Source organism: Podarcis filfolensis (genome assembly GCF_964270895.1).
Source record: "Podarcis filfolensis genome assembly, chromosome: 10".
Classification (NCBI taxonomy): Eukaryota; Metazoa; Chordata; class Lepidosauria; order Squamata; family Lacertidae; genus Podarcis; species Podarcis filfolensis.
The window spans coordinates 74,847,532-74,865,143 of record NC_139612.1 but is presented as its reverse complement, the minus strand read 5'-3'; the positions used below and the strand labels follow the sequence as shown (position 1 = coordinate 74,865,143).

General features: G+C 46.8%; 3 protein-coding genes across 11 annotated transcripts in view; 2 read left to right on the top strand and 1 right to left on the bottom strand.

Moving 5' to 3' along the window:
• LOC310742874 (uncharacterized protein) overlaps positions 1-17,612 on the bottom strand; it is a 168,255-nt gene that overhangs the window by 56,134 nt on the left and 94,509 nt on the right. The gene's annotated exons all lie outside the window — the stretch shown is intronic.
• Positions 1-17,612, top strand: part of LOC310743095 (uncharacterized protein) — a 135,363-nt gene that overhangs the window by 37,538 nt on the left and 80,213 nt on the right. Inside the window, exon 2 of one of the 2 annotated variants that reach the window (XM_083573197.1) lies at positions 3,548-4,085. The exons of the other annotated variant lie outside the window; for it this stretch is intronic. The gene's annotated coding sequence lies outside the window, so the exon portion shown is untranslated. The remainder of the gene's footprint in view (positions 1-3,547; positions 4,086-17,612) is intronic. 2 annotated transcript variants of the gene reach the window in all.
• The window catches only part of LOC310742934 (uncharacterized protein), a 103,191-nt gene that overhangs the window by 28,835 nt on the left and 56,744 nt on the right, over positions 1-17,612 (top strand). The gene's annotated exons all lie outside the window — the stretch shown is intronic.

Below are 17,612 nucleotides of genomic sequence, written 5' to 3'. Positions count from 1 at the left end.
AACTTAGTTGGTCCCTAAGGTGCTGCTGCTGCTGCTGTTGTTTATTCATTTAGTCGTGTCTGCCTCTTTGTGACCCCATGGACCAGAGCACGCCAGGCACTCCTGTCTTCCACTGCCTCCCGCAGTTTGGTCAAACTCATGATGGAAGCTTCAAGAACACTGTCCCACCAACTCGTCCTCCGTCGTCCCCTTTTCCTTGGGCCCTCCATCTTTTCAACATCAGGGTCTTTTCCAGGGAGTCTTCTCTTCTCATGAGGTGGCCAAAGTATTGGAGCCTCAGCTTCACGATCTGTCCTTCCAGTGAGCACTCAGGACTATTTTTTTTACCTTTTTTACTTCTACTGTGTCAGACCAATATGTCTACCTACCATTAACTACAGTTATCTCCTTGCCTTGAATATCCTGCTTTTCAGTGCCAGATTAGGATAGTCCTGTGTCAGAAGACAAGCACAGGATCAGGCAGCACATCATTATTATAAGGAGCAATGGGGGTGGGTGTTTCTGTCTAGGATTCCCATGTGCCAGCTGCTTTCCTTCTGCTTCTCCTGCTCTCTCCATGCAATGTGAGGCATGTAGACAGAGGTCCATCTCCAAGAACAGGAGGTTCCCTGAGCACCCATTCAGCTGACCCCAAGCACCAAGCCTTGTCACTAGTTCTCTGACTGACCCAGACCACAGTCCCTGGAAAAGATGTAGACCTGGGTCTCACATAATCGTCCGTATGGACCTCCTGAGGCCAATGGCACTGTGCAGGTGACTCATTAAGAGATTGAGGTGGAAACGGGGTCAACCACTTGATTTCAAAGGATTTCCCACAGGACAACAGTATTCCAAGGTCATGCTGTGTTGTTAAAGATGAGTTAGGATTATGAAAGGTTGTTGATGCATTACTACCATTTGACATCATACCATTTTCATTTCCTAAAAATTGGGAATATCGGTAAGACATGGGAGAATGTAGGAGAGGTTGAAATAAGAGAAGGTGCTAATGGCGGTTGATGTGTCCTTTTTTTTCTGTGTTCTTTTTCCTGAAACCCAAACAGGATTTCCTTTCTGCCCACTCTGAAAAAGGGGATGGAGAAGACAGAATTGCAGGGGACAGGACACCTTTTGTTTCATTAGGAATAGCCATTAAAATGTGTGAAATGTGGAATATGCTTCACTGAACGAGCACACATAGTTCACATCAACAAACACAAAAAGGAAAGAACCCATTTAAAGGTATGGAGTGCGGAAAGAGCTTCTCTTTCAATGCAAAACTTAGAACACACCAGAGGACTCACAAAGAGAGAAAATCTTTTAAGTGCAGGGAGTGTGGGAAGAATTTCAGTCAGAGTGGAAACCTTAAATTGCACAAATGGACTCACACAGAGGAGAAACCATATAAGTGTATTGAGTGTGGAAAGAGCTTTAGTTATAGTGGAAACCTTAGGGAACATCAACGGACTCACACAGGAGAGAAACCATATGAATGTATTGAGTGTGGAAAGAGCTTTAGTGATAATGGAAAACTTAGGACACATCAACGGACTCACACAGGGGAGAAACCATTTAAATGCATGGAGTGTGGAAAGAGCTTCAGTCAGGGTGGAGACCTTAGACGACATCAACGGACTCACACAGGGGAGAAACCATTTAAATGCATAGAGTGTGGAAAGGACTTTATTACGAGTTCACAACTTAGATCACATCAACGGACTCACACAGGGGAGAAACTATTTAAATGTATTGAGTGTGGAAAGAGCTTCAGTCAGGGTGGAGACCTTAGACGACATCAACGGACTCACACAGGGGAGAAACCATTTAAATGCATGGAGTGTGGAAAGGACTTTATTACGAGTTCACAACTTAGATCACATCAACGGACTCACACAGGGGAGAAACCATTTAAATGTATGGAGTGTGGAAAGAGTTTTAGTGATCGTGGAAGCCTTAGATCACATCAACGGACTCACACAGGGGAGAAATCATTTGAATGCATGGCGTGTGGAAAGGACTTCAGTCAGAGTGGACACCTTAGAAATCATCAACGGACTCACACAGGGGAGAAACCATTTAAATGTCTGGAGTGTGGAAAGAGTTTTAGTGATCTTGGAAGCCTTAGATCACATCAATGGACTCACACAGGGGAGAAACCATTTGAATGTATGGAGTGTGGAAAGGACTTCAGTCAGAGTGGACACCTTAGAAATCATCAACGGACTCACACAGGGGAGAAACCATATAAATGTATCGAGTGTGGAAAGAGTTTCCTTTTTAATACAAGCCTTAAATCACATCAACGGACACACACAGGGGAGAAACCATTTACATGTCTGGAGTGTGGGAAGAGATTCCGTCAGAGTACACACCATAGAAGACATCAACAGACACACACAGGGGAGAAACCATTTAAATGTATCGAGTGTGGAAAGAGTTTCCGTTGTAATACAAGCCTTAGAAGACATCAACAGACTCATACAGGGGAGAAACCCTATGAATGTATGGAGTGTGGAAAGAGTTTCCGTTGTAATACAAGCCTTAGAAGACATCAACAGACTCACATTGATAAGAAACTATTTCAGTGTATGGAGTGTGGAAAGAGCTTTAGTGATAGTGGAAGCCTTAGAACACATCAACGGACTCACACAGGGGAGAAACCCTATGAATGTATGGAGTGTGGAAAGAGCTTCACTCAGAGTGCAAACCTTAGATCACATCAACGGACTCACACAGGGGAGAAACCATTTAAATGCATGGAGTGTGGAAAGGACTTCAGTCAGAGTGGAACACTTAAAAAACATCAACAGACTCACACAGGGGAGAAACCACATAAATGTATAGAGTGTGGAAAGAGTTTCCGTTCTAATACAAGCCTTAGATCACATCAACGGACTCACACAGGGGAGAAACCATTTAAATGTATCGAGTGTGGAAAGAGCTTCATTCAGAATGGAGACCTTAGAAGACATCAACGGACTCATACAGGAGAGAAACCATTTACATGTGTGGAGTGTGGAAAGAGCTTCAGTTATAGTGGAAACCTGAGAATACATCAACAGACTCACATAGGTAAGAAACTATTTAAATGTATGGAGTGCAGAAAGACCTTTGGTGATAATGGAAAGCTTAGAACACATCAACGGACACACACAGGAGAAACCACTTCAATGTATGGAGTGTGAAAAGAGCTTTAGTAATAGTGGATGTCTTAGGAAACATCAACAGACTCACACACGGGAGAAGCCATTTTAATGTATGGAGTACAGTAAATACTTCACTCAGAGTGGAAATCTTAGAAAACATCAGCAGATACACAGGGGAGAAACCATTTAATGATATGGACTGTGGAAGGAGCTTCAGTCAGACTGGAACCCTTGATTTATGTCAACAAACTCTCACGAAAGACAAACTGTATAAATATCAGGAAAGTAGATAGAGGTTCACTCTTAGTGGAAGTTCAAAATCAACAGACTCACGGACAGGAAGAACTTTAAGAGTTGAAACCCTTCAAACCATCAACGAACTCAGAGGGGAGAAGCAGTTTAAATGAAAAGACTGCAAAAAGTGCTTTATTTATAATAGAGTGATCAAGGAACATCCCAGGACTCTCAGATGGGAGAACCCATTTAGATGTATGGAGTGTGGGACGTCTTCTTCTCAGAGTCCACTCTGAGCAATGAACTCAGCAGGAAATCATTCCTAAAAGCATGAGGTATATGTGAAGTTCTGGTGTTTATATGTAAAACTGTCTAATAATGAAATAATGAAGGCAACATCTCACAATGGTGAGTATAATTTTAGATGAAAGTACCTTTGGTTTTTGCACCAAACTCTGTCACCCCCCCCCCCCACCGCATGATCTCCAAGCACTGCTTCTTCACCAGAACTTCATCGCTGCCTCCTGCCTTGCACGTTCTGAAGAAACTTGAAATACTGAAATTGAATGGGAGATTTCCCCCCAAGCCTAATTTCAAGAGGAGGAAGGAGGGGCTGCAGGTACCAGGGAAGTCTCATGGGGGGCTCATCTTCACTCATGAACCCCATGGGGCAACCCCGGAGCTCCTCCTCATTCTGGGGTTTGAGGAAGATAGTATTTTTCCATAGTCCCAGAATTTTTGATTCAGTCATGTACTCAGGAGTTTTCCCACCAGAGGACCACAGTGCTGTGGCTGCTGCTGTTGTCATGGACTGGCTGGTGGGGGGGGAGGCACCAGTTGGGGGACCCACAAGGGCAGAAGGCTCAGAGCCCAGGGACGGGTGGGGGGATGAGCCGAAAGAGGGAGAAAGGGGAGCAGACCGGAAGGGGAGATTTTGCAAGCTGAGGAGGAAACAGGGTTTGGTGAGCTGGAAGAGTCTGTGGCAGAGAGCAGTTCAGGCTCAGAGGGAGGAGAGGAGGGGGCCAGGAGACCCAGAGGAGGCCGACTGCTGAAGCTTCCAGGGAGACTCCCCCTCCTGCTGCGACCAGCACATGCCTTTGAGTCTGGCAGTTAGAACTCTTAGAATGTGGGGATCCCATTTTTCAACCAAAGCAAAAACCCGCTCGCCTTTTCCCAGGTCTTTCCTGACCTGACAGTCGTTCGTCTTCTCTATGAAGGACTCTACAAAGTCCTTCTCCCTCTTTATCCCATGGGGTCCCAGCAACCTTTTCTGCCTCTAGGGAAAAGAGTCCTTTTCCACTGGACGCCTGGCAGCCCAGTGCCAAATCCGGCTGCTCCAGAGAGAACGGAAAGGAACTGTAAACGCCCTTGCGCTCTGACACCCACCAGTCACTTCCTTCCGGATCTTGGTGCTGCCGGTGCAGCTGCATTTACGAGAAAAAGAGAAATTGGAAAGTGAGCCCAAGTCCCTTGCTATCCAAAGTGGCCACTTGGACCAGCCTTGGGGCGTCTTCCTTGGGAAAAAGGGAAAGTTTCAAATCTCAGGTTCCCCGACAGGGAATGAGAGCTTTGATTGGGGTTCTCCCCTTGCAGTTAATTGCCCCTCTAATTGCAGAACCCCAATTCTCCCGTTCTCCCCTCCCCCTCCTCGCTACCTCTTGCCAGGAAGACTGGGAGTGAAGACCGTAAGCAAAAGAGACAGCAAAGGATGAGAATCTGGGTTGCTGGGTGTTTCAGAGAAATAACAGAGGCCAACCAGAGACTATTGAGAAGCAAAGCAGCTAGTAAGCCTGATCTTTATTGATCTGCTGCAGCAGGGTGCTCCCCTGAGGAGGATCCCAAACCAAGGCGTGCCAGCCCTTATATAGACATTTTAAACTCCCTGCCCTGGAGCTCCAGACCACCCCTCCATACATCACAGAAGGGGTGTAACCCCAGACCACCCCCCACAAACATCATACCTGCATCACAGAAAAGGCGGTCTGCAACAGAAATGTGGATGTTGTCATTTTTCCTGTCTGCCCGGTTATCTGATAATGCCTTATCTGATTCCCTTTCCTGGTAGTCTGGCCATTCCTTTGAGATGGTGATTTCCCAATTCCTGAGACAATGGGAAGGTTCCTTCACCCCCTCCCTCCTTGCAGAGAAAACATTTGGTCAGATTGGGAGTCAAAATGGTTTCAGGGCGGTCTTCCTGAGCTGCTCCAGACATGTGGTCGACATATCTATGTATGTTCTTTGTTGGTACATTTATGAACATTTATTATATATGTAAGACCTTAATTTTTTATTACATGATTCATCCAGTCCAGCCTTTTGCATGATGAATTCTGTATTTACGTTAAATAAGGAGGGAGACAATATACAGCCTTGCCATACTCCTTTCCCAATTTTGAACCAATCAGTTGTTCCATGTCCAGTTCTAACTGTAGCTTCTTGTACACAAAGAGATTTCTCAGGAGACAGATGAGGTGATCAGGCACTCCCATTTCTTGATATAGTTTGCTGTGGTTGACACAGTCAAAGTTTGTTGTATAGTCAATGAAGCAGAGGTAAATGTTTTCTAGCTTTCTCCAAAATCCAGCGCATGTTTGCAATTTGGTCTCTGGTTCCTCTGCCCCTTCAAAATCCAGCTTGCACTTCTGGGAGTTCTCGGTCCACATACTGCTGAAGCCTGCCTTGTAGCATTTTAAGCATAACCTTGCTACCGTGTGAAATGAGTGCAATTGTGCGGTAGGTGGAGCATTCTTTGGCACTGCCCTTCTTTGGGATTGGGATTCATGTGTGGCAGGAACCCCCCCCCCAATTATTCAGTTTGTACAAACCCGACACACACACACAACACACGCAACACTTCTGTTATAAATTCATAGAAAATCAGCCGTACATCGGATCTTAATATACTGTAAATGAATGGGAGATTTCCCGCCAAGCCTAATTTCAAGAGGTGGAATGAGGGGCTGCAGGTACCAGGGAAATCTCCTGGGGGGGGCATCTTCACTCATGAACCCCTGGGGCAACCCCAGAGCTCCTGCTCATTCTGGGGTTTGAGGAAGATAGTATTTTTCCATAGTCCCAGAAGTTTTGCTTCAATCATGCTACTCGGGAGTTTTCCTACCAGAGGACCACAGTGCTGTGGCTGCTGTTGTTGCCATGGACTGGCTGGTGAGGGGGGGGAGGCACCAGCTGGGGACCCACAAGGGAAGAAGGCTCAGATCCTGGGTACTGGTGGTTGGATGAGCTGAAATAGGGAGAAAATGGAGCAGACCGGAAGGGGAGATATTGCAAGCTGAGGAGGAAACAGGGTTTGATGAGCGGGAAGAGGCTGGGGCAGAGAGCAGTTCGGGCTCAGAGGGAGGAGAGGAGGGGGCCAGGAGACGCAGAGGAGGCCGGCTGCTGAAGCTTCCAGGGAGACCCCCCCCCCTCCTGCTGCGACCAGCACATGGATTCATGTAATGAATCCTCCCCAGAATGATTTTCTTATTCCAAACAATGCCCATTTTAGGAGAAATGAATTGTTTTAAGGAATGGAAAAGGGAAATATCTACATTTATATGGAGTGGAAAGAAACGGAGAACTAAACACCCGTTATTAACAGATAAAAAGGAGAGAGGAGGTTTTGCATTGCCAGATTTGCAATTCTATCATGCGGAGGCAGGATTGGTTCGAATAAAAGACCTTAAATTTTTTATTACAGGATTCATCCAGCCCAGCCTTTCGCATGATGAATTCTGCATTTACGTTAAATAAGCAAGGAGACAATATACCGTCCTCCTTCTTGTTCCACATAAAGATTTCTCAGGAGACAGATGAGGTGATCAGGCACTCCCATTTCTTTAAGAACTCGCCATAGTTTGCTGTGCCCAACACAGTCAAAGGATGTTCTGTAGTCCCCATAATCCAGCGCATGTTTGCAATTTGGTCTCTGGTACCTCTGAGCCTTCGAAATCCAGCTTGCACTTCTGGGAGTTCTCGGTCCACATACCGCTTAAGTATTCTTTGGCACTGCCCTTCTTTGGGATTGGGATTCATATGTGGCAGGAAACCCCCCCCCCTCAATCACTCAGTTTGTACGAACACAACACACACACACTCACACTCACACACAACCTGTTGGTTTCTATTTCCCTGTTCTATTTCCAGCAACTGCAGTCACAAGACAATTGTGTACAGAGTTACTGTTGGGTTCCCACGTGAATGGGAGACTGGATGTGACGTACACTGGTTTCCTGTTTTTCACTGTTCTCTCGGTTTCTTTGTGTCGAGAGAGTTGCTTCTCTGCTCTCACAGAGGCAGGTTGCATGTTTGTATGCTCTCAGCATAGCTTGTAAATAAAGTCAGCATGTGGCACATTACCTGCTTATCCTTCTGCTGTGTGACGACGCTCTGCTTGGGCTCAAGATAAGACGAGCCTGTATCAGCTTCAGATGGGCCGAAGCTGGTCAAAATCTCACACGACATACGCAATGCTTCTGTTATAAATTCATAGAAAATCAGCCGTACATCAGATCTGCACCGTTCCACTTTTATTTTGCACCATGAGCGAAGGACTATCAAAGGGGGGAGACTTGGCACAAGGCAGCCAACCTGTCCGCAGCGTACCCTACCCAGTTGGCATGCCAACCTTGATGGTCCTGGACAGAAGATCATTCCACTCACAAAGGACCTGCATATGGAAGTGGATTCAGTACGGACTGAAACACAGGACAGTGACCAGCCCTTCCCTCCGGGGGCAGAAAACAGTGAACTCCCCTTTGTCCTCAGGAATGTAATCATGGGGGAGGGGAAAGAAGGAACCGGACAGGTGAGAAGACCCTCAGGTTACCACCACAACTCCTCCTCCTTCAGAGAAGTCACACTTCTCTGAGGTCTCTCAGCCCCACTCACCTCACAGAGTGTTTGTTGGGGGGGAGGAAGGGAAAGGAGAATGTTAGCCGCTTTGAGACTCCTGAAGGGGAGTGATAAAGCGGGATACCAAATTCAAACTCTTCTTCTTCTCCCTGAGCCCCTCCTCTTTGTGATGTGTCATTGATGTGGTCATGATGTAGTCCTGGGGGTGTAGCATGGGGGATTAGCAGCTAATAAAAGTTGAGGTCTTCTTTTGTTCGGAGCTTCCATCTTGTTCCACCTGGTGGCAGGTGGGAGTCCTGTGGCGACAGTCTTCAATCAAGACCTACTGGCTGCTCTTTTGCTCTGCTCTTCCTGGCTGGTCTCCTTGTTTCTTGTCCAAGGGATCCCTCAGATTTTGGAATCCGCTTCTGGCTCCAATTGTATCGGCTGCTTTTCTGAGCCTCTTGGCTGTTGTGCATGGACGGGGCCTGTGTCCACAGTCCTTGTCCTGGCCTTAGTCAGAGGTTGGGGTGGGGAGTTGGGATTTGGGGGGAGTCGTTTAGCTGCCCCCCCCGTTCCTGCTTTGAACAGCACCAAGACCTAAAACACGAAGGGATCTAAGCTCGTGAGGTGGGGGAGGGGAGGATGTTGCAATGCAAACCTTGTAGGAGGGACGGGACCCACTTGGCAGCTGGATCTCCGGGATCAGCCCCTCCCCCGCTCTCCTGATCCCAGAAGGAAGAGGGGAGGGGGGAACCTTCTCCTCCCCCCTCAATTCTTTCCCTCCCCTCCCGGCACCTCCTCCTCTCACCCCGCCCCCACAACCCCAGATCCCGCCCCCAAACATCCCACCCCTTCCTCCTCCTCCTCCTCCAATCCGGCTTCTGCTCCGGGAATGGGGGGGGAGCCCCCCTCCCAACCTCCCTGCTTCTCCCGGAAGTGGAGCTTCCACTCCGGATTGCTGCTCCGCCCCACAGCTCTAGGGGGGCGCTTTCGGAAAGGGGAGGGAGGAGGCAGAGGACCCCCCCCCCCGTGGATGTTGCAGGAAAGGAGAATCGGGAGCGAGGACAAAGAGGTAAATGGGTCACGGGGGGGGGGAAGGGGGAGAAAAGGACCCAGAGACCCCTCCAGCTCCCCCAAGCGCCTTCCGTGGGGCCTGGATCCTGCACGCGTGCTGCCAAGGGGCGGAGATGGGGCGCCCACCCACGAGGACTCCCTGGCCCCGTTTCCCCCGCGCAGGCATCCCTGGGGCGCGGAGAGAAGCCAGGATAGAGACCCCCCTGTCCCCCCTTGCTCGTCTTGGGGGGCAATAGGGACGGAGAGATGGGGGCGCATGGCGAGGGGTGAGCCAAGGGGGCGTCTGGGTGCGGGGGAGACTCCGGGAGAGACGAAGGGGACCAAGGGGGGGAGAGAGCATCCCTGGGGCAAAGAAGCACAGCATGGGGGGGAGATAGGAGGACCAGTCTTTGGAGAAAAGTCTCCATCGTGGCTTCCTTGGGAAATCTCGGGGTGGGCGCCTTGGCTTCTCCCTCCCACCCAGGAATCGGCCCCCCTTCAAGGCGACCAGAGAAGGATCCCTGGAAAGTGGGGGGTCCAGTCCCCCCACCCCTTCCTGCAAGCTCCATCCTCTTCCCACCCCATGAGCCCCCATAAGCCCCTGCCCAGTCCAGCCATTGGTCCCCTGGAGAGGAGAGGAAATCCCGAGAGGAAGAGGGGAGGGGGGAGGCCTTCTCAGAAGCGGCTCTTGGTTTCCGCAATCCCACCCAGGAAGCAGCCAGAAACCTTTTCCTCTCCCTCAGGATTCCATCTTTATTGTCTTTTCCACTGTGTATGAGGATAATGTACACCTGTCATCAGAAACAGGGGTGCAGAGTCCATGGAATGGCTCTCAGGATCGATACAGAAGTTGCACCTCAAAAGCATTTCTGTTCCTCTTACTCTTTGTAGGCAATGTCAGAGTGACTGACAAGCTGAGATACAATCCATCATCATCCGATGACAGTGACTGCCTGAATCTTCCCAGTCAAAGGACCCATTTTCAGGATAGACAGTGCCTGTGGCTGGAGGCTCTACACACCGGGTGTGCCTGTGCGGTCCCAAGACTGCCAGTATTAGCACAGGTGAGGTGTGTGACCTCCCCAAATTTACAGACTGTATGTGAATGAGAGTTTGTGGGTGGGATTATAGTTTACGGCAACCCTGTGATTTTCTCCACCCATAACATTTCGTGAGCTGATTTTGCAGTACAAATTCCAAATTAACAGCAAAAAATCACATGATAAAAATAATAGTACAGTGGTACCTCGGGTTAAGAACTGAATTCTTTCTGGAGGTCCATTCTTAACCTGAAACTGTTCTTAACCTGTGGTACCACTTTAGCTAATGGGGCCTCCTGCTGCCACCATGCGATTTCTGTTCTCATCCTGAAACAAAGTTCTTAACAAAAGGTACTATTTCTGGGTTAGCAGAGTCTGTAACCTGAAGTGTCTGTAACACAAGGTACCACTGTAGAAGTTCTAGTATTAGTATCTTCCCCCAGCCACTCTGGGCAGCTTACAGTACATAAAGGTAAAGGGACCCCTGACCATTAGGTCCAGTCGTGGCCGACTCTGGGGTTACGGCGCTCATCTCGCTTTATTGCCCAAGGGAGGCAGCGTACAGCTTCCGGGTCATGTGACCAGCATGACTAAGCTGCTTCTGGCGAACCAGAGCAGCTCACGGAAAGGCCGTTTACCTTCCCGACAGTACAGTACATATACAAGACAGTAAAACATCCAACATTAAAAACCTCCTGATACAGCTGTCTTCTAAATGTCAGATAGTTGCCTGTTTCCTTGCCCTCTGAAGGGAGGGCATTCCATGGGGCAGGAGGCCCTCTGCCTGGTTCCCTGGAACTTCACTTCTAACAGCAAGGGAACCAGCAGAAGACCCTCGGAGGCGGACCTCCCTGTCCGGACTGAGCGATGGGGGTGAAGATGCTCCTTGAGGTCCACAGGGCCGAGGCTGTTGAGGGCTTGAAGTTGCAGATCTTGCTCCTCCATAATGATCAATGTATAGTTAGCAGAGTAGGAGAAAACATTCAGAGGCAGAAAGAAAATAATTCAGCTGATAAATTTATTACTGAAGACAGATAAGCATAACAGGACCCAAAAAATAGCAAAAATGTAACTCACAGTAAAACCCTGACTTAGCAAACCAAAACAGCACTCAAGTAAGAAACACACAAGCAGAGTAGATTAATATCAGAATATGAAGTGGGAGCAGGCGCATTTCAATACTGCAATTTATATATAATTCAATGTCAGAAATCATGCTGTGTTATTAAAGATGATTGAGCATTATGAAAGGTTCCTGATGCATTACTACCATTTGACATCATACCATTTTCATTTCCTAAAAATTGGGAACACGGGGAGGACATGGGAGAACGTAGCAGATGTTGAAATAAGAGAAGGTGCTAATGGCGGTTTTTTCCCCCTGTGTTCTCTTTCCTGAAACCCAAACAGGATTTCCTTTCTGCCCACTCTGAAAAAGGTGATGGAGAAGACAGAATTGCAGGGGACAGGACACCTTTCGTTTCATTAGGAATAGCCATTAAAATGTGTAAAATGTGGAATATGCTTCACTGAATGAGCACACATAGTTCACATCAACAAACACAAAAAGGAAAGAACCCATTTAAAAGGTATGGAGTGCGGAAACAGCTTCTCTTTCAATACAAAACTTAGAACACACCAGCGGACTCACAGAGAGAGAAAACATTTTAAGTACAGGGAGTGTGGGAAGAACTTCAGTCAGAGTGGAAACCTTAAATTGCACAAACGGACTCACACAGGGGAGAAACCATATGAATGTATGGAGTGTGGAAAGAACTTTAAAAATAGTGGAAGCCTTAGTAAACATCAACAGACTCACACAGGTGAGAAACCATTTAAATGTATGGAGTGTGGAAAGGACTTCAGTCAGAATGGAAACCTTAGATCCCATCAACGGACTCACACAGGGGAGAAACCATTTAAATGCATGGAGTGTGGAAAGGACTTCAGTCAGAATGGACACCTTAGATACCATCAAAGGACTCACACAGGTGAGAAACCATTTAAATGTATGGAGTGTGGAAAGGACTTCAGTCGGAATGGATTCCTTAGATCCCATCAACGGACTCACACAGGGGAGAAAGCATTTCAATGTATGGAGTGTGGAAAGGACTTCAGTCAGAATGGACACCTTAGATCCCATCAACGGACTCACACAGGTGAGAAACCATTTAAATGCATGGAGTGTGGAAAGGACTTCAGTCAGAATGGACACCTTAGATCCCATCAAAGGACTCACACAGGTGAGAAACCATTTAAATGTATGGAGTGTGGAAAGGACTTCAGTCAGAATGGATTCCTTAGATCCCATCAACGGACTCACACAGGGGAGAAACCATTTCAATGTATGGAGTGTGGAAAGAGCTTTAGTGAAAATGGAAGCCTTAGGAACCATCAACGGACTCACACAGGTGAGAAACCATTTAAATGTATGGAGTGTGGAAAGGACTTCAGTCGGAATGGAAACCTTAGATCCCATCAACGGACTCACACAGGGGAGAAACCATTTAAATGCATGGAGTGTGGAAAGAGCTTCAGTTTCAGTGAAAGCCTTAGACAACATCAACGGACTCACACAGGGGAGAAACCATATAAATGTATCGAGTGTGGAAAGAGCTTTAGTAATAGTGGAAGCCTTAGACAACATCAACGGACTCACACAGGGGTGAAACCATTTAAATGTATGGAGTGTGGAAAGAGCTTCCGTTTTAGTGGAAACCTGAGAAGACATCAACAGGCTCACATCGGTATGAAATGATTTAAATGTATGGATTGTGGAAATAGCTTCAATCGGAGTGCACACCTTAGACAACATCAACGGACTCACACAGGGGAGAAACCATATAAATGTATCGAGTGTGGGAAGAGCTTTAGTGAAAATGGAAGCCTTAGAAATCATCAATGGACTCACACAGGGGAGAAACCATTTAAATGCATGGAGTGTGGAAAGAGCTTCAGTCAGAGTGAAACCCTTGATTTTTGTCAACAAACTCACACAAAAGACAAACCATATAAATATCAGGAAAGTAGATAGAGGTTCACTCTTAGTGGAAGTTCAAAATCAACAGACATATGGACAGAAAGAACTTTAAGAGTTGAAACCCTTCAAACCATCAACAACCTCAAAGAGGAGAAGCAGTTTAAATGAAAAGACTGCAAAAAGTGCTTTATTTATAACGGAGTTATCAAGGAACACCCATAATTTTTGATTCAGTCATGTACTCAGGAGTTTTCCCACCAGAGGACCACAGTGCTGTAGCTGCTGCTGTTGTCATGGACTGGCTGGTGAGGGGGGGGGGAGGCACCAGCTGGGGGACCCACAAGGGAAGAAGACTCAGAGCCTGGGGACTGGTGGGGGGATGAGCCAAAAGAGGGAGAAAGGGGAGCAGACCGGAAGGGGAGATTTTGCAAGCTGAGGAGGAAACAGGGTTTGGTGAGCAGGAAGAGGCTGGGGCAGAGAGCAGTTCAGACTCAGAGGGAGGAGAGGAGGGGGCCAGGAGACCCAGAGGAGGCCGGCTGCTGAAGCATCCATAGAGATTCCCCCTCCTGCTGCGACCAGCTCCCCTCTCCCCTGGTCTAGAGCACACAAGGAAATCCAGTTCAGACCCCATGAGCCTGTACATGATATTAAGAGGTGTTTGGTTTTTTGTCCCAACATGCATCATTTTAATCTTATTGATAATGAACTGTATTTTCTGCCCATTCACCCCGTATGGAGAAGTCTTTATGGAGCTCCTTGCAATCTTTCTTTGTTTGAACAACCCTGGACAATCTGCTGCCATCAGTAAACTGCCCCCTCCCTGCTCCCTCATAAGTTTAGATCATTTATGAACAAGTTGAAAAGCCACAGGTCCCAATACTGATCTTGAGGGGACTCCGCTTTCTGCTCCTCTCCATTCAAAGAACTTTCTGTTTACTCTCTTGGTGTTTCTGAAGGAGGGCTGCCTTCCTGGTGGTGGGATGGCAATGAGCTGAAAGAGGGAGAAAAGGGAGCAGACCAGAAGGGGAGATATTGCAAGCTGAGGAGGAAACAGGGTTTGGTGAGCAGGAAGAGTCTGGGGCAGAGAGCAGTTCAGGCTTGGAGGGAGGAGAGGAGGGGACCAGGAGACCCAGAGGAGGCCGGCTGCTGAAGCATCCATGGAGACTCCCCCCCCCCCTGCTGCGACCAGCACATGCCTTTGCATCTGGCGGTTAGAACTCTTAGAATGTGCGGATCCCATTTTTCAACCAAAACCAAAACCCGCTAGCCTTTTCCCAGGTCTTTTCTGACCTGGCAGTCGTTCGTCTTCTCTACGAAGGACTCTACAAAGCCCTTCTCCCTCTTTATCCCATGGGGTCCCAGCAACCTTTTCTGCTTCTAGGGAAAAGAGTCCCTTTCCACTGGATGCCTGGCAGCCCAGTGCCAAATCCGGCTGCTCCAGAGAGAACGGAAAGGAACTGTAAACGCCCTTGCGCTCTGACGCGCACCAGTCACTTCCTTCCGGATCTTGGTGCTGCTGGTGCAGCTGCATTTACGAGAAAAAGAGAAATTGGAAACCGAGCCCAAGTCCCTTGCTATCCAAACTGGCCATTGGACCAGCCTTGGTGCGTCTTCCTTGGGAAAAAGGAAAAGTTTCAGATCTCAGGTTCCCCGACAGGGAATGAGAGCTTTGATTGGGGTTCTCCCCTTGCAGTTCATTGCCTCTCTAATTGCAGAACCCCAATTCTCCCGTTCTCCCCTCCCCCTCCTCGCTACCTCTTGCCAGGAAGGCTGGGAGTGAAGACCGTAAGCAAAAGAGACAGCAAAGGATGAGAATCTGGGTTGCTGGGTGTTTCAGAGAATCCCTCCCACAATCTTCTCCATTCCTAGACTCACGTCCGCATGCTCTGCTCCTGGCCATCCCAGGGTCTTTTGCCAGATTAATTTATGGCCGGCCTGGGGCTGAAAATAAACTACCAAAAAACTAAATTACTGACAAAAAGCCTCACAATGGAATAAAAAAAAGAACTTCAAGAAGAAACAGGCCTGGAAATTAAAAATAAGGTTAACTGCCTACTGATCTGGATTTCAAATAAAAGTTTAAATTTATATGAGGATAATTCTAGTAAAGTATGGAAAGAATTTTTTTTAAAAAAATATGGAAACCTGGACCAAACTCCACCTCTTGGTTGTGAAAATGAATATCCTCCCCAAAATGATTTTCTTATTCCAAACAATGCCCATTTTAGGAGGAATGAATTGTTTTAAGGAGTGGAAAAAGGAAATATCTAGATTAATATGGAGTGGAAAGAAACCAAGAATTAAACACCAGTTATTAAGAGATAAAAAGGAGAAGGGTGGTTTTGCATTGCCAGATTTGGAATTCTACCATGCGGCGGCAGGATTGGTTTGGATAAAAGACTGGATTACACTAAAAGATACGGACCTATTAGACTTGGAAGGCCACGAGAATCGGTCTGGATTCCATGCTTCTTTAATATACGAAAAAGTGAAGGTCCACAGGGGATTTTTGAGCCATGTGATAAGAAAATCGTGATATAAAATCTGGAATAAATATAAAGGACTACTTGAGCCAAAAATACCCTGGTGGACATCACCAAGAGAAGCCATATACGCATGTTAGAATATTTACAGCTAGCAAAACTGACAGGAAGAGTTAGAGGAGTATTGAACCAGAAAATACTTGGAGAATGGAGAATATTTAAGGATTCTATAAGATCATATTGTGCCAACCACACCATATTAGCAGAACTTGAGTGATACCTGTAAACACAACAAATACTGTTTGTGGAGTAGACCGGAACAACATTAAAGAATATAAAACTTGGTGGGGGGGGGACAACGGCAGTATAAACAGTACAATGAGAATGAATAGAAGCCTCATTTTGTCACAAGTCTTTTTTATTTAATTAGGAAGTTTAAGTTTTTTTATGCACTTAAATCTGCTTTTTCTTCTTTGTTTTTCTGTATTTTCTTCTTTCCTTTTTTCTTCATTGTTTTTTCTTTAATTTTCTTTTTTTGCAGTATGAGATGGCAAATTCTTTATATATGTGTGTAATTTAAATCAATAAAGATTATATTAAAAAATAAGTCAACTTGTGGCTGGCCTGATCAAGCGTTGCTTCCTCTGGTTAGCCCCGCTGGAACTCCAGTTCTTTCCAGACCCTGGGGTCACTAGAGGACTGGTGGCTCCTCCTGGCAAATGGCCTGGTGCGCGCTGGATCACCAGTCCTTCCTTGCCCCCCTTGAATCCCATCTGGGGTGCCATCTGTTGTAAACAAAAGCTGCCCTTCTTCCCTTATGGGGGACACAAGAGCCCTTTATAGAGTCCCTTGTAGGTTCTCCATCGGTAGGAGAAAACAACAGAGGCAACCAGAGACTATTGAGAAGCAAAGTAGCTAGTAAGCCTGATCTTGATTGATCTGCTGCAACAGGGTGCTCCCCTGAGGAGAACCCCCAACTAAGGTGTGCCTGCCCTTATATAGACATTTTAAATTCCCTGCCCTGGAGCTCCAGACCACCCCTCCATACATCATACATACATCACAGAAGGGGTGTAACCCCAGACCACCCCCCACAAACATCATACCTACATCACAGAAAAGGAGGTCTGCAACAGAAATGTGAATGTTGTTGTTTTTCCTGTCTGCCAGGTTATCTGATAATGCCTTATCTGATTCCCTTTCCTGGTAGTCTGGCCCTTCCTTGGAGATGGTGGTTACCCAATTCCTGAGACAATGGGAAGGTTCCCTCACCCGCTCCCTCCTTGCAGAGAAAACATTTGGTCAGTTTGGGAGTCAAAATGGTTTCAGGACTGTCTTCCTGAGCTGCTCCAGACATGTGGTCCACATATCTATGTATGTGCTTGGTTGGTACATTTATGAACATTTATTATATATACAAGACATTGTTATGGAAAATCTAGGTGCGAGGCTGCTCTGCCACCCATCTCGTCGGACTGAGTCCGCGGTTCCCTGCGGAACAAAAGGAGCGCAGCCAGAGACTGGAGCAAGTTGAAGAAGATCCACGTTTATTGCGCAACAGGTTCAAGGCAAGATTGAACCCCGAGGATGGGGTGACATGAACTTTTAAAACTTCCCACCATTACCCCAGATACAGTTCATTTTTTTTAAAGATATTTATTAGAGTTTTACAAAAAACAAAGGTTCACAGAATAAAAGAAAAACCAAGAAAAATAAAAAATTCAAAAATACATAAAGAAGAGAAAAAAGGAAAATACAAAAAACAAATCCATTTTTTGATTTTTTAAGCTCATTTGCTTGTTTCCTTGACCTCCTCACACCTCCCCTTTTTGCATTCCCATTTACATAATCAATTCAGCAAATC